This window comes from Gopherus evgoodei, chromosome 12 (assembly GCF_007399415.2).
Source record: "Gopherus evgoodei ecotype Sinaloan lineage chromosome 12, rGopEvg1_v1.p, whole genome shotgun sequence".
In the NCBI taxonomy this organism is placed as follows: Eukaryota; Metazoa; Chordata; order Testudines; family Testudinidae; genus Gopherus; species Gopherus evgoodei.
This window is the reverse complement of record NC_044333.1, coordinates 4,464,089-4,481,010: the sequence shown is the minus strand read 5'-3', so window position 1 is coordinate 4,481,010 and position 16,922 is coordinate 4,464,089. Positions and strand designations below refer to the sequence as shown.

Below are 16,922 nucleotides of genomic sequence, written 5' to 3'. Positions count from 1 at the left end.
ACCCCTTCTGCAAACCCCGCTGGAGCCCAGAACCCCCCCCTGCACCGCAGCAACCGGCCCCCGCCCCCAGCTCCGATGTGCCCCCAACCCCAGAGTGGGAGGAGCAGCCCCAGCCTCCTCAGCCCGAGAGCACTGAGAAGGCAGGTTGCATGGCCCCAGATTCCCCAGCCCTGGAGCACCAGGAGGACATGCAGCGTGGCCCCAGATTCCCCAGCCCCGGAGCGCCGGGAGGGAGGGCTGCGGCCCTGGCAGCCCCAGAGCATGGGGAGGACATGCGGCGTGGCCTCAGCCTCCGCAGCCCCAGAGGGTGGGCTGTGCGGCCCAAGCCTGGGCCACCCTAGGAGACTGGAGCCGCACAGAGTGGAAGGGGGAGAGGGGAGTCTGGGGGCAGAGCATGGGCGGGGCCCTGCCTGGCTGTTTGGGGAGGCCCTGCCTCCCCCAGCCTATGATACCCGCTGCCCATGTGCAACACGGTCCCACAACAGCTCATGTAATGCTTAGCTCTTAGAGATCGTACTTGCTCATTTCAGCTCTAGCCGCCACTCAAAAGAAAATATCGTTTGAGTCTAATCAGCTCTCTCTCTCTAAACAGCAGAAAGGGGAAAAGTCATTGGTTAACAGCTGAAATTGCTGACCAATTATGTGACAGAAACACCCTACACTGTCCTACCAGGGCTGCTGACTAGCAGCCTGCGTGGCTTCCTGCTAGCCCCAGAGCTCGCAAGGCGCTAGGATGCAGCCTGGTGCCTAACCCCACACATCCAGCAGAGTGGCCCAGCGGACGCATGCCCGACCCATACCCCAGAGTGTGTCTGCGTGCCAGAGCTCGCAAGGCACTAGGGCAGTGGTCCCCAACCTTTTCGTCTGGCAGGTGCTAGACGAAGGACCACTGTGGCGGTGGAGCACCCGCAGAAATGCTGTCAAATTTCAGCAGCATTTCAGCGGCGACGCCTCTTGATGACGCCGCTTGCCGTTGACAAGCGATGTCATCGAGAGGCGTCCCCGCCAAAATTCAAGAGCGACGCCTCTCGATGACGTCACTTGTTGGTGACAAGCATCGTCATCGAGAGGTGTCCCCGCCAAAATGCCACTGAAATTCGGCAGCATTTCGGCGGGTGCTCTCCCGGGGGCCAGGACGCAGGCGCATTAAGATGCCCCTGCGGGCGCCATGGCACCCACAGGCACCACATTGGGGACCACTGCACTAGGGGGACACTGGGTGTTCTCTGAGTTGAGCTACCAAAGTGGTGCCACACACGCGTGCTGGCCCCATAACTCAGGGGTGGGTGGATCAAAACTCTCCTTTGTAAAAGCTGGGCCTGTTTTTTTGACTCTGGGCCTTCAAGTGAGGCAGCAACCAGCAGAGCGCCAAGAGCCTAGGCCCTGAGGCAAGAGGCGATGGCCTGCCAGGGAGCTCCCCAGCACCTCTGGCTTCCTGGGCTGAAGGCAAGAGGCAGGCCTGGGCGAGGTGAGGGCCTCCTGTCCTGGCCTGAGGCAGCAGTGCTTCCTCGTCCCCTTTTCCCGCCCACAGCAGCAGCCAGCTGCTGCGGGAGTGCATGAGGGAGGCTCTCGGGACACTAGGTCACTCTGTGCCATTGGCTCGCGTGGCTCTGCCCTCCGTCAGCCGGGGCGAGCCAGGCTGCGGACGTGACGCAGGCTTGGGCAGCATGGCCCCGCTTCCCTGATGAGGCACGAGGCAGGCCTAGAAGTTTGCGCAGGCAAAGGGAATGTGGGAGGGAGGCAGGCTTAGAGCCGGCGTTTCTCTATTCCCGCTGGGGCATAGGTGTTCGGGTAGTGACTCATGCCCGGGTGAAGGTTTTGCACTTGGGCTTGAGAATTAAGCCCAAGCCCCTGGCATGGCTGCTCGGAGATGGGCTTTTGTGGCATGGCCCCCACAGTCTGACAGGCAGCAGGTCAACCCACTGTGTCTAAGGACGCCTTCAAGGCGGCAAAAGGGGATTTCACAGCTCCCAGTGGACTTTGAGGTGCCCATGAGGAGCATGCCTTCAACAGCATCCCTGGGGGAGCATAAACCACCCTCCTTTCAATTAACAGCTGAACACACTGACCCATGATGCCACATTGACACCTACCAGAGCTGGTTTGCCAGGGCCGCTGCCCAGCAGCCTGCACTACTTCCTGCCAGTGCCTGAGCTTGCAAGGCACTAGCCTGGAGCCAGGGCCACTAGCTGCTGCTTAAAATGAGACAGCAGTGTGGCACAGTGGAAGCATGCTGGGCCCGTAATCCAATGGATCAAAGCCCTGTTCTGCTAGCTCTGGGCTCCTTACACTGGGCCTTCAAGGGAGGGGGCGGCTAGTGCAGAGCCACGATTCTAAGGCAGGAGGCAGCTGATGCCAGCAGCCTGCTGGGGAGCTCCCGGAAGTTGTTAAGGGACAGAGACTCCTTAATGTCCTTAATAACAAGGGTTTGGGGTTCACCAAACCAGTAAGGGGTTCACTCTGTCTGTCCTATAATCCTGGGTGTCAGGTCACTGTGCAGCTCTGATCTCAGCAGCCCACAGCCTCACCCTGGTTATGCCCCACCTAGTTACTCCTTACAGGCTGAGCTTACCCCCCTTCCAGCCCCGTATTCACCCCCTAATTGTTCTACTGCCACCCAGAGGCACAGACTTGGAGGTGCTGAAGGGAGATGTGAGTGTAGGATGGGGGCTTCTCAGGGCCGGTGCAACCATTTAGGCGAACTAGGCGGTTGCCTAGGGCACCAAGATTTGAGGGCGCCAAAAAGCAGCGCCCCCCCCCCAATTTTTTAAATGGTTGCAGCAGCTGCTGCTGGAGAGGTAGTCTGAGCTGCCTGCCCGGCAGCCCAGGGTGGCCCCGGGGTCAGCGCGCCACGGCAGCCCGGCAGCCCGGGGCGCCCCCGGGATCAGGACGCCGGTGTGGCTGCCTGGCAGCCCACGGCGCCCCTTGGGTCAGGGAGCCGCTGCGGCACCCAGGGCGCCCCCGGTGTCAGGGCGCCGGCGCGGCAGCCCGGCAGCCCAGGGTGCCCCCGGGGTCAGGGAGCCGCCGCGGCAGCCCGGCAGCCCAGGGTGCCCCCAGGGTCAGCGCGCCGCCGCGGCAGCCCAGAGGTTCGGGCTGACGGCAGCTGCGCTGACCCAGGGGAATCCCTGGGCTGCAGGCAGAGGCTCAGAATCCCTCTCCCTCCCAGGGCAGGGGCTCCTGCCTCTGTAATTTTTCTCGTTGCCGGCGGGGGCACCGGTTGCTGGGCAGAGCTGCGCAGCTCTGCTTAGGGCACATGGCAGGGGCCCTTCGACAGCGGCGCAACACCAGGGCTTCGCTTCTGGGGGAAAGCCGCGGCTGCCCCCTGGCTCAGCCTCCACATCAGCCCCAGCGAGGGGCACGGAGAAGAAAAGAGCCTCAGCCGTGGTCTGGTGGAGCGGAGGAAGAAAGAGGACCCTAGCGCTCATGCATTGGGCAAGGTAAGCAAGTGCTTCCCCACAGCTTGGCCTCAGGTGCCTGTGCTCCTGTCCCCTTGGTCCTTGGCTGGTCCCTGCTCCTGCTCCCGCTCCCCTTGTGCCTGGACGGCTGGAGAGAACAGCAGCCTGCAGAGCTGAGCTGCCCCAGTGCCCCCAGACACCCCCCTGACCCCATCCCCCCCACAGCCCTGAACCCCAGCTCCTAGCCTAGTCCTTCTGAGCTGGAATACCCCTCGACCTCATCCCCCCACAGCCCTTACTCCCAGCTCTGAGCCCAGTCCCTCTGAGCTGGACACCCCCTCACCCCATCCCCCCCACAGCCCTGACCCCCCAGCTCCGAGCCCAGTCCCTCTGGGCTGGAAACCCCCTGACCCCATCACCCCAACAGCCCTGACCCCCAGCTGTGAGCCCAGCCACTCTGAGCTGGACACCCCCCTGACTCTATCTCCCCACATTCCTGAACCCAGCCCCTGTGAGCTGGGCACCCCAGAGCCCAGCTCCCCATCCAGCCGTGGGCAACAACAGCACCACCCCCAGGCAACGACAGCCCATTGGTACCAACCATCACAATCACCCAGCAACTGCCCATTATGTAATTGCAAATGTATACAGACCATTACAGCTTTTAATGTTTTTAAATAATGTATTTAGTTTATTTTCAAATTATTACAAATTAATTTTTGAATGTATTTCACTAGTTATTTTTTACATTTCCTAATACATATTACTATAGTATTGCAAATGTTTTATGGAAGGGGCCCACGATTTTGCTTTGCCCAAGGCCCCGTGAGTCCTCTGGGCGGCCCTGTCTGAGTTTTAAGCCCTGCTGCTGTGTTTTGCCTGTAACAGGCAGGCCTAAGCCTGTGAGTGACCCCCATAGCAGTTGCCTGAAGAAGTGCTTGGGGGAATCATGCAGAAGGAGTGTGATATTTGTTTGAGTTCTCTCCTCATGGAGGCTGTGCTCCACTTGGTGCAGGACAGCAGTCTCAGCAGGACTCTAGGCCCAGCACCTTGACTCAGTTTGTAGACTTGTACTGCACCCATCACCAGGGTCAGTCTGGCACCGCTACCCCTCACCAGTGCCCAAGAAGCAGTCAAAAAAGTTGGATGGACTTGTTAGGTTAGTTGTCATGCTGTTGCTTGGCCAGTGTAGAGACCACTGAATGCATAGTATTCCTCTATGATGTTCTGTCCTGAGCACAATTGGCATGTTATGAGGTAGTGCCTGTGAGGGACAGGTGTCTGTTTATGTATCCAGCCATCATGTCTTAGGTCTTCTTTGAGGGGAGCTTTTCCATCCTGCTTTCATTGGTGACATCTGTGATGCTCTGGTAGACATCTATGAAGACAATAAATACTCTGACAGGATCATCTGGCAATACATCACGAGTTGATGCAAAGGTTCTTACAAAAGCCATTTCTAGTTTCAAGTTTCTTGTTTCTCTTGTTTTGTGGTATGACATTATTTGAGATCAACATAACTAGCAAACAACTTCAGGCAAAAGAATTTGATATATGTGATGCCATTAATCAACTTGGAGAAACTAAGAAGTTTCTTGTGGGCTGCAGAAGTGACGCAGCCTTTGAGAAAACATTGGTAGATGCAGGTGAACTTGCGGAGGAGTTGGATGTACCGGCACTTTTTGAACTAGATCCAATCCATATTAGAAAGAAGAGGAAGCAGTTCACATATGAAGCAGATGACGAACCTATTTATGATCCGAAAGAAAAATTCAAAGTGAACTTTTACTTTGCAGTCATTGACACAGCAATACATTCGGTTGAAGAAAGATTCACATTGATGCAGCAAATTAGTTCAGTATTTGGCTTCCTATATGATGTTTACAGTTTGCAAAATAAAACACCAAAGCAAATTATGGAACATTGCTTGAATCTGGAGAAAGCTTTGCAACATGGTGAATCCAAAGATATTGATGCCTTTGACTTGCGCAGTGAATTGCAAGCTATTGCAAGACGAGTCCAAAGGAATTCATCACCGCAAGATGTATTGAACTTCATATGGGAAAATAAGCTGACAGATAGTGTCCCTAATACAGTTATTGCTCTTCGCATCCTCTTGACTCTCCCAGTTTCTGTGGCCAATGGTGAGCGAAGCTTCTCGAAGCTCAAGTTGATAAAAACATACATGCGAACATCAATGTTGCAACAAAGACTTGTTGGGCTATCTACTTTGTCAATAGAACATGACATTGCTCACAGCATTGACTTGGAGGAACTTGTTTCTAAATTTGCTAAACAAAGCGCGGAAACATAAATTCTAAATTATAACATGTTACTCTGTGACCGTGTATTGTGTATAATGTATGTGATTTTGGGGGGGGGGGGTGCAAGATGGAAGTTTCGCCTAGGGCGCAAAATATCCTTGCACTGGCCCTGGGGCTTCTCTAAAGATGGCTGGCAGAAAGGGGGTGCTCAGCTCTGTCAGAGACCTGCCCAGTTGCCTTGCTGCCAGAGGATGCAGACATTTCTGTAAGGTGCATAAAGAGGGTATTTGGCTTCCAAGCTAATGTGAGGAATGTGCATTTGTGAGAGAAAATTTCACTCCCTCCTTTTGTTACTCTATGGAGCCCCAGTGGCCTAATGGATAAGGCATTGGCCTCTTAAGCCAAGGATTGTGGGTTCAAGTCCCACCTGGGGTAAAGGGCTACTTTCTTCCTGTATATTGCAAAGAACCCTCGGCCTTATTTTCACCAAGAAAGCTGAGGGATGGTTGAACACAAAGTACTGGATCTTGGGAACAAGCACCCAGAAATGTCTTCTTCCACACGAGAGCTTTCTAGACCCATAACAGTTAATACTAGTGTTTGCCTGAGAATAGAGTGAAGGGGAGTGTTTACTTGGAAACATCAATGGGCAAATCAGACAGAAAGAGCAAGGCCTTTCAGAGAGAGAATGGATCTGTCTGGAGACAAAGCAGCCCCTGAGAATAAGCAAGGGTGTGAAAAGAAGAGGTTCAAATATGTGTTAGGTTGGTCTGGCAAATTTAAAGAAAATACCAATGCCCTTGGCAAGGTGCAGATAGTGGCTGTTTCTGACCTTCTATTGGGAGTTCATTGAGAAATATTTTCCTTAATTACGTTACAGAATATAGGGTGGGCTCTGAAGACACCATTCTTCCTGCTTTCCTGCTTCGAGACATTATGGCTACATGGCATGGGGCCTGTGATAAATGAATTGGGGGGAGGGGAGCTCCCTTTTATGGACATCCAGCCAGCCTGTTAGCTACAAAATTCGTTAGTAGCTGTTCTCTACTTGCTTTACCTATAAAGGGTTAAAAAAGCCCATTGATAAAAGGAAGGGAATGAGCACCTGACCAAAAGAGCCATTGGGAAGGCTAGAACTTTTTAAAATCGGGACAAAACACTTTCCCTTTGTCTGTCTGTTGTTGTTCTCCGGCAAGAGGGGACAGAGCAGAGACAGGGCTGGAGCGATGCTGTAAAAAGCTTTAAACCAGGTATGAAAACTCATCAGATCATCCCTAGAAGTACTCATTGAACCCCAGATATGTAAGTAGATCAGGAATGCCCAGGCAGACGTGATTAGGTTTATCTCATTTCTTTATGGCTGGTGGACTCCTCTGTACTAACCCCAGGTGTGTTTGTTTTGCTTGTAACCTTTATGCTGGACCTCAAGAGAGCTAGCTTGATGCTTAATTCTTATCATGTTTTTTTTCCAAATCTAGCAAAAAGCCTAAGGTCCAATTGTATTTTCTTTCATGTTGTTTTTAAGAACAGGGTTGGATTTTTGTGTTCTAAGAGGTTTGTGCATATGTTCATTAATTAGCTGGTGGCAATAGCTGATTTCCTTTATTTTCTTTCTCAGCTCTTCCCGGGGGAGGGGAGGAGGGCTTGAGTGTTCCCCACAGGAAGGAATTCCCAAGTGCACGCCTCTGGGCCCAAAGCGGTTTTTTGCACTTGGGTGGTGGCAGCATCTACCCATCCAACGTCAGAGAGAACTTGTAACCTTGGGAGTTTAATACCAGCCTGGAGTGGCCAGTATTAATTTTTAGAATCCTTGCGGCACCCCCCCTCCCCACCTTTTGCACTTGGAGTGCCAGAGTGGGGAATCAGCCCTGACAGGGTCTATGTGCACCTTCCAGTCAACTACTGGAGCATACAACAGCAACACAGGCAAGGATGGCAGCAGGGCAGACTGGAGCTCGCCAACGGGGAGGTGGCCACCCCAGCATGCACAAGGCTGAGCCATCAAGTATGTTGTGTGCTGCAGCATGCCCCTACTCACTTTTGCAACTGTGTCATCCTGTGGTCACTCATATGTCTGGGTAATATCAGAGCCCTGCATGGGCTCATAGAGCAGCTCAGCTCACTTGGCAAAGATCCCCAGGAAAGGGAGGGCATGCACTCAGGCCCTGTAATGGGGTTCACTCACCAGGGTGGTCCTCCTGCTGTTTGTCTCAGGGATTAGGTGGCTCAGCCGGTGTGCCCTCTCCTGGTGGTGCCTTTTCCATTGCGATCACTGCTTGCAGACCTGTCTTAGTTCAAGTACTGCAGTATCCTCTTTATGACTTGGCCATCCAGCAGTGCCATGATCTATGCTCCTTCGTTCCAGGGCAACGGAAAGGCCGGGGGGGGGGGAGTATCTCCCAATCCAGCCTTTTCCCCAATGGTGAGTGGCAGGGAACTGGGCCCATGCTACTCTGGGTCCCAGCCCAGGGATCCTGTAGATAACAGCTTCTGCTTTGTGTCCTTAAGTTCCTACACCAGTGCCACTTCAATTCCCAGGGCCGCTTCCCCACAGCCCCAGCACATTCTTCACCCTCTTCTCAGGGTCTCAAGCCTGCAAGTCCCAGTAACTAGCCAGGAGCTCTTGCTAGCTCCCCCTAGTCCCTGCTAGCAGCTGCCCTGACAGAAGTGCTGTGACCCTATGCCCCATATTCTTCATAGACATATTGTTATGAAATGAATATGGCATAACTGGTATGTGTTCTACGCAAGATGGGTCATGTGAGATATCATTGGAAAGGTTACGATTTACTGAATGTGATTATCCTATTTGTATGCATGTATCATTTCTGTATCCAAAGTTAGGAATATTGACTATATATGAATTGCAAAAGTCTTTTTCCCCTGGGGAATGCCCACCAGACAAAATGCAATCAGTCTGGCTGGTTAGTCAATAAACCATTAGGGAGAACAATGGATGCTAATCTTTCACCTGCCTGAGAAGCTTCCTGGGATGCTGCTTTGACACTGCAGGGTCATGTGATCATGTCACCTGGTACTGGACCCCATCTTGGCCTGCTAGTAGTTTTCCACAAAAAGGGTGGAGACCAAACTGGGAAAGAAAGGATTCCTGCTGTATGTAAATCCTATTTACAGCAGCGAGGTGAGTTAATCAAGCCTCTCCTTCTTCACCGAATCCCTGCGCAGGAAGACAGCTGAGAAGAAACAAGGACTGAAGGGAAGAGAAGAGTTGAGTGTGGGCCGGAACAGGTGTCTGGCCTGTGAAAGAAATGCCTAACATGACACTTAGGGTGAGAAACTACCACTGGTAACCAGATTCTTTAACGTATTGAGCTTACATTGTTTTATTTGCTCAGTAATCTGCTTTGATCAGTTTGCTAACCCTTATAATCACTTAAAACCTGTCCTTTGTAGTTACTAAACTTGTTTTGTTCATTAAAATCCAGTTTGTGGAATTCATAATCCATGGGGGAGAGCAAAAAGCTCTGCATATGTTCCTCCATAGTGAGGGAGGAGGCGATTTTCACGAGCTTGCGCTGTACAGATTTCTGTGCATCACAAGACAATACAGTTTTGGGTTTGCTCCCAAGAGACAGTGTGTACCTGAGTGCAGGGCAATCCCCAATCTGATTCTTCTCGTGCAGAGCTGATATCAGTGTCTGTGTCTTTCTGCCGTTGGGTGTGTCTCTACCTGTGCGTGTGTGTGCACTGGAGGAGGCTTGAGAACCTGGCACAGCAGGACAGGGTGAGGGCCCCCAGGATGCTGGAGCAGGCAGGCTCAGTGGGACCCCAATACATGAGGTGGCATCCCAGAGCAGGGAGTAACCTGTCACAGGTGCTACCTCCCTGCAGCTCTCTAGGAACTCAGTCCTGTCCCTGCAGCAACAGACCTTTTCTGCCCTGCGGCTTCCTTTTATGTGAAGCTGCTGGGCTCTAATTGGCTGCTCCCTATGCAGCCTCCCTTTGCTGCTTTTAACTGCATCACAGGCCCTGTTCCTGGACAGTTCAGATATTATAGGTCTGTTGCCCTTGTAAAGTTAACTTAACAAGCAGCACTTGGTTTGAGGTGAAATCCCTGCCACATGTTCCCCACAACAAAGTTGACCATGTTGACAAGTTGTGACCTGCCCCTAAAGTCCAAGGACTGGTTCTTTTGTCTTCTGAGGTGCAAGAGAGAACTAGAGAGAGAGATGGCCTGAGGTGGTTTTGCCCCTCTCTTTTATAGTCCAGTCACCCTTCAAGTGGGTTCATCTAATGATCACCCCTCAAGCGACGTTTATTCAAAGAGTAAAGAAGGTGACAGGGAGCCTTGTGGTGAAGGAGGTTCCATGCAGTGCTTGCTAAAATGTAAATCGATCTACACCTGCTCCTCTTCTTGGCCAAAAATGGTCACTTGACAGGTCATTGCCAGTCAACTTTGATGACACCTGGCTGAAGGCATCAGCTTGAGCTTTGTTTTTGGGAAAGCCATTTTCCCCCTCTCCATACTTGTCTGGTAAACGCATGCTCCTTTATTCAGGACAGGCCTGTTTAATCATTTGGGCCTAGGCAGGGTTGTGTGATTTTGAACATGTGCTAATAACACCATAGAGGGAGCTTTTGTAACTATATATAATGTTGCTACATACAAGTCCACATGATATTATTGACCAGAAAGCTATTGGTTTTTAAATGATACTTCATGAGGCATATTGTGTACCAAGATTATTACAATAGTGTGTAGGGGTGTTTCGGTCACCCTTATATGGCTGTGTTGCAGTGTATGCTCACTCCACCTCTTTTGGGGGTGGACCAGGATTGTGAGGGCACTGCGGATGCAGTCTACCAGATTGTCCTTGAACTCAAGATTTAGGCGCACTAAATCCAGAGTCAACATGGCCGTCCTTGGGTTCAGGACAGCGTTGCCTAATGGCCTGAGTCATTATGGCCACCCTTTGGGCTGCAAGACCTCGTGGCCAGATCCAGTGGTCGCCTCCAAAGGGGGTAGTGGCCGGAGTAAGGGAACCTGGGCCCACCTGACTCCACTGGGTCCCAGCTCAAGGCCCTCTCACGTTGAGTGCGTTCGCCACCCAGCTAGCCGGGATCCTACCACAACATGCTGACCTTACACATGTATGAGATACCCCTCTCTCTGCCTCCCTGGGCCGCTTCCTACCTTGTTTCCTGAATCTGTCATCCATATATCATCAGGGTCTCCGAGTTCCCTGGCACTGGCAGCTCTGTGGAACTTTGACTCCTGCCAATTGACTGTAGGTAGCAGGTCTCCAGTCTGGTCCCTGGGATCTCTGGGTTCCACAATCAGGGGCTGTAGTGGCTCCTGGCCTAGAGCCTCAACCAAGGGTGCTTCTTTCTCAGTAGCTAGCTCAGAGTGAGCTGAGCTGTTCTCCTTTATACTTACACAGCAGTTGGGGCATGCTCAGCAGGGTCTGAGGGGCAGGACTTCCTCCAGCCATAGTGTAGAATTAACCCTTTCTCGCCTAGTGCTGGGTATGCAGACCCGATCATGGAGTGTAATATTTGATCTGATTATTGACCCCTCCCATGCATCGGTTGAAGTGCAGGAGGCACAGAGGCTTCTTCTGAGTCTCCTTTCTCCTGGCACTGAGCCTTTAATGGTTCTTACACGTGCACGGCAGGCAAGAAGTAGGACTTTCTGCAAGGGTAGTTAACAGCCAGAAGGGCCTGGCTTCATAGGGTTCTAGTCACACCAGCGCTTAAGGTTTACCTGACGAGTATCTCTGGGAAACCTCTCCTGTTTTTCCTGATTCTACCACAGGCTTGCTTCCTCCTGGGGAAAGAGATACAAATGAAGGGATGCAGATAAAATACCAGTTGACACAGACAGGGTAGCCAGATCCATGAAGGGTCCCAACAATCTCCCACATAATGTTACAAGCTAGTGTAAGCAACCCAAAAGAGAGCTAAAACTTAGACCCGTGTACCAGTGATTTTAGCTCTGTCATTAAGTCTAAAACAGCTTTTGTTATACAGAAATAACAAAACAAAAAAAGTCTGCTGTCATTACAGACAGACCTACCAGCTTGTACATACATAGATGTATACACCCTCAATTCCTTTGAGTCTTAGGAACCCATGTCCCCTGCCTACTGAGTGCTCTTTTGTTAATGGTGAGTCCCTCCACTGGGGTATACCAGGTACAGTTCTGCTGCCCTCAGGTCACACAACAGGGATAACAATGCTTTGTTACTCCTGCCCCAATAACAAGGAGACTGGGGATCCAGCACCAGCCGCAAGTGATCATTTGGTGAAGCAATCTCATCATGCTGGGCACCTAGGCAGGGTGGGTATGTCCATCTAAGAGATCAGCTTCTGAAGTCTTTTTCCACAGCTCACCACTAGATGTCAGGGGAGAGCTCATTCGGACTCTGCTTACACTGGTAAAATACAGGTCGACACCAGGGTGACCAGACATCAAAGGTGAAAAATCGGGACTGGGGTTGAGGTGAAGGGGGCACAGTGCAGGGGTTGGGGTGCAGGAGGGAGGGGCAGGTGTTAGGAGTGAAGGGGGCACAGTGCAGGGGTTGGGGTGCAGGAGGGAGGGGAAGGGGTTGGGGTGAAGGCACAGTTCAGGGGCTGTGGTACAGGAGGGAGGGGCAGGGGTTGGGGTGAAGGGGGCACAGTGCAGGAGTTGGGGTGCAGCAGGGAGGGGCAGGAGGTAGGAGTGAAGAGGCACAGTGCAGGGGTTGGGGTGCAGCAGGGAGGGGCAGGAGGTAGGAGTGAAGAGGCACAGTGCAGGGGTTGGGGTGCAGGAGGGAGGGGAAGGGGTTGGGGTGAAGGCACAGTGCAGGGGCTGTGGTAAAGGAGGGAGGGGCAGGGGTTGGAGTGAAGGGGGCACAGTGCAGGAGTTGGGGTGCAGCAGGGAGGGGCAGGAGGTAGGAGTGAAGAGGCACAGTGCAGGGGTTGAGGTGCAGGAGGGAGGGGCAGGGGTTGGGGTGAAGGGGGCACAGTGCAGGAGTTGGGGTGCAGCAGGGAGGGGCAGGAGGTAGGAGTGAAGAGGCACAGTGCAGGGGTTGGGGTGCAGCAGGGAGGGGCAGGAGGTAGGAGTGAAGAGGCACAGTGCAGGGGTTGGGGTGCAGGAGGGAGGGGAAGGGGTTGGGGTGAAGGCACAGTGCAGGGGCTGTGGTAAAGGAGGGAGGGGCAGGGGTTGGAGTGAAGGGGGCACAGTGCAGGAGTTGGGGTGCAGCAGGGAGGGGCAGGAGGTAGGAGTGAAGAGGCACAGTGCAGGGGTTGAGGTGCAGGAGGGAGGGGAAGGGGTTGGGGTGAAGGCACAGTGCAGGGGCTGTGGTACAGGAGGGAGGGGCAGGGGTTGGAGTGAAGGGGGCACAGTGCAGGAGTTGGGGTGCAGCAGGGAGGGGCAGTAGGTAGGAGTGAAGAGGCACAGTGCAGGGGTTGAGGTGCAGGAGGGAGGGGCAGGAGTTGGGGTGAAGGCACAGTGCAGAGTTTAGGGGCACAGGAGGGAGGGGGTAGGAGTGAAGGGGGCACAGTGCAGGGGTTGAGGTGCAGGAGGGAGGGGCAGGGGTTGAGGTGAAGGCACAGTGCAGAGGTTGGGGTGCAGGAGGGAGCGGAAGGGGTTGGGGTGAAGGGAGCACAGTGCAGGAGTTGGGGTGCAGCAGGGAGGGGCAGGAGGTAGGAGTGAAGAGGCACAGTGCAGAGTTTAGGGGTACAGGAGGGAGGAGGTAGGAGTGAAGGGGGAACAGTGCAGAGGTTGGGGTGCAGGAGGGAGGGGAAGGGGTTGGGGTGAAGGGGGCACAGTGCAGGGGTTGGGGCACAGGAGGGAGGGGGTAGGAGTGAAGGGGGCACAGTGCAGAGGTTGGGGTGCAGGAGGGAGGGGAAGGGGTTGAGGAGAAGGGGGCACAGGGCAGGGGTTAGGGGCACAGGAGGGAGGGGCAGGGGGTAGGAGTGTAGGGATCAGGGCACAGGAGAGGACACCACCGAACACTCCAACCTGTCAGCTTTCTAGGAGCACACACTGCACTGAACTCACCCAGCACTGATCATCTGTAATGAAAGCAAAACATGTTTATTAACAAAAGATCTTGGATTCAGGGATACCAAATGTAACCTTCTGCCAGCAGCAAGGGCCCGGTTCAATAGCCAGGGGCCCCTCTTAATACAAAACAGGATGGGCTGGAGCCCCCACCCAGTAATCTGGGAAAAGTAAACACCCCCCTTGGTGCCTATAAGAGACAACATGTCCCCACTCGCAAGCCTCAAGTCTGTGTACAGCACAGAAAATTTTGAATGAAAAGGAACTCGACGTGTCCTCTTCCTCCGTTTCTCACCTTCCACGGTGAAAACCCAGCGAAGCAAAGATCCTTTAGCATCCCACTCCCCTCTGCCTCCGCTGCACCTCACACATGGGTGCTGGCCGTGCTCAGAAGTGCCTTCATGGGAGTTCACCTCCCACCCTAGGGCATGGCAGGGGGGAAGGCGTCCCGCAATGCCTCCACTGCTGCTGCCACCGCTGCCACTGGCTCACAGACTCTGCCGTCACTGCTGCTGGTCCTCTGCTCCTCTGCCACTGCTAGTTCTCTGCCAGGGCTGGCTGCTGTGCCCCTGCTCGGTGCTCCCACAACATCATGTTCTGAGGCTCTGCCGCTTAACCCGGCGCCTATTGGGGAACCTCACAGCCAATGCAGCCTCTGTGTTGTCTTTCACTGTCCACACCTGTCACGGAGTCCCCAGGCGATGCTCTGGAACTGCTCCCCACCAAGCCAGGCAGGACTTTGGGAAACCTCCTCTCCCTTGGAGCAGACTGTCTTCAGGGCAAGAAGCTCACACGTCTTCACCTCCTGGGTCTCTCCTTGGAGCATTCAGCATCCTCTGCCCCTCCGTGCACTTCCCACAGTGAGCCTTCCCGAGCAGGGTCCTGGGGAAGCCACAGGGTCCTGGACCCCCACTTCACAGTCAGACGTGACTCTTAGCCAGCCAGTAAAACAGAGGTTTATTCAATGACAGGAACATGGGCTAAAACAGAGCTTGTAGGTACCGTGAACCAGACCCCTTGGCCGGGTCCATTTTGGGGGGCAGTGAGCCAGACCCCAGAGTCTGCACTACACTCCTCATCCCCAGCCAGCTCCAGACTCCCAAACCCCCTCCAGCCCCTCCTCCTCTGCTCAGTTCCTTTCCCGGGCCAGGATGTCGCCTGATCTCTTTGTCTCCAACACCTTTAGTATCCCCTTGCAAGGGGTGGGGGGGAAGGGCTTGGCCATTAGTTGCTAGGCGATAGAGGGTGGGCCAGGAACTGAGCTCCCTCCCCAGTATTCAGAGGGAACATTAAGAACTGTCCCAGTTCGTCACACCACCCAAGACCCAAGTCTTGGTACCTCGACCTGCTCAGCAGTGATGTCACTGCTGGGGAGTGGCTGGTGATGGTGGCGTAACCCCTGGCTGGATGTGGGTCCCCCTTTGTTGCCATTATAGAACTAGTCCGTGGGTGTTTCTCAGACCCACAACATGTTTCGGTAACAAACAGAGAGCAAAATTCCATAACTTCATGTACAATGATCACACACACATTTTAGCAGGACAGTGATGCTCAACGGACTATGACTTTCCCAGTGATACCTCACAGGGCATACTCTGTACAAAACATATCCTAATCATACAACAGTGCTGAACGTGGGGCTGCTATTTCAAGATACAGTGGGTCACAGATATGACATCATTCCCTCCCCTACGGGTGCACCCTCAGTGACATAGATTCTGGTTTCTGAGATGCTCCTATGGAAGCTCTGAACCAGCATGGAAGCATAAACATTTTCCTTGGCTCCCAAGTACATTCCTTTGGGCCACAACATTCCCAAGGGATCAGGTACCATAATTTGCCCCCTTTGATCTTAGAGTTAAGGACTTCATGTATGATATATTCCTCTTGACCCTGTACCAGTGGGGGTGGTGATTGGGCTCTAAGGGGAAATGCATTCTCAGTAGGGCTGTCGATTAATCACAGTTAACTCACGTGATTAACACAAAAAAATTATTCACAATTTTAATCACACTGTTAACCACTAAAATACCAATTGAAATATATTAAATATTTTGGATGTTCTTCTACATTTTCATATGTATCTTGTATTCTGTGTTGTAACTGAAATCAAACTGTATATTTTTGGTTACAAATATTTTCACTGCACTGCCCAAATACACAGGAAAGACAGGCCTTTGCTTGGGTGCTTGCTTTCAACGTTACCAAACATCTATTCACCATTCTCTGTAAATAAACCCTTCTAATCTCTCACATACATCCAGCCTCCGTGCTCCTTACAAGGGGACACAGATGGACCGTGGGAATTGATCCACCAACCTCTCCACCTCCTCTCTGTTCGACCTGGGTGCACCCTGCTTGGCCTGGAGGAGCGTCCCACATGGGTGGTGGGACGTGGGGAGCCCAAAGACCTAGGCAATTGCTCCCCAGTGCCAGAGATGCCTCAGGTGATTTGGAAGTCAGGGTCTCCTTTGTAGGAAATTGGGGGGAGGAGTCAACACCAGCTCCCCTGCTCTGGCTCCCTCTCAGGCCTGGCTAGATATGGGTGACTACTAGTAGCTTTGAAGTGGTTCTCTGTACCTGTGGTGGGGAAGATGGGGTCTGGGACGTTTTCCCCCCAAGTGTCACGGATACCTCAAGTAGATTCTATGGGTGTGTTTCAGGTGGTACAAAGGGCAAATGGTCCTTTATGCAGATGCTTCTTCATTCTGGCCAGCCTGGCTGTGACCTCTGACTGCACCCAGCCTGTGGAAGCTGAGTTATCCAGGGGCCCAGGCCTGCTTCCCCAGGTGGATCCCTGTGCTCCTGGTCATATTGGTGAGACACAGGGGTTAGCTGTGGTGGGCCAGGGGAGGACGGGGGGAAGGAAAAGGCAAAAAGAACAATTGCAACAGGAAGAAAAAATGAAGAAGAAAATCTGCCTATACCTCCTGGGATTCCCAGATGTCCTCCCAACCAAGTACTAGCCAGGCCCACGAGAGTTCAGCTTCTGACATCAGACAAGACCAAGTGCATTCAGCCTGGTGTAGCTGTAGGCACCTGCCTACCTGCCTCCTTGCCAGCTTCCCTGTACTGACACACAAGCCTGTAAAAACCCAACCCAACCCAAACCCCATCCCCCACACCCTGCCAGGCTGGAAGAGTGGATTGGTGCCCCCTTTGGCTGGCCAAATCTCATTTTCCCTGGGGAGCCAGGTGTGCAGGCTGGGGGAGAAAATACAGACTTCCAGGGGCCAGCGCCTGTGCAAGGATATT

General features: G+C 53.2%; 1 non-coding gene across 1 annotated transcript; it reads left to right on the top strand.

Moving 5' to 3' along the window:
• The first annotated feature begins 6,021 nt into the window (after positions 1-6,021).
• On the top strand, positions 6,022-6,094 carry TRNAK-CUU. Its single transcript has one exon. It is a non-coding gene; the product is annotated as a tRNA-Lys (tRNA).
• The last annotated feature ends 10,828 nt before the right edge of the window (positions 6,095-16,922 follow it).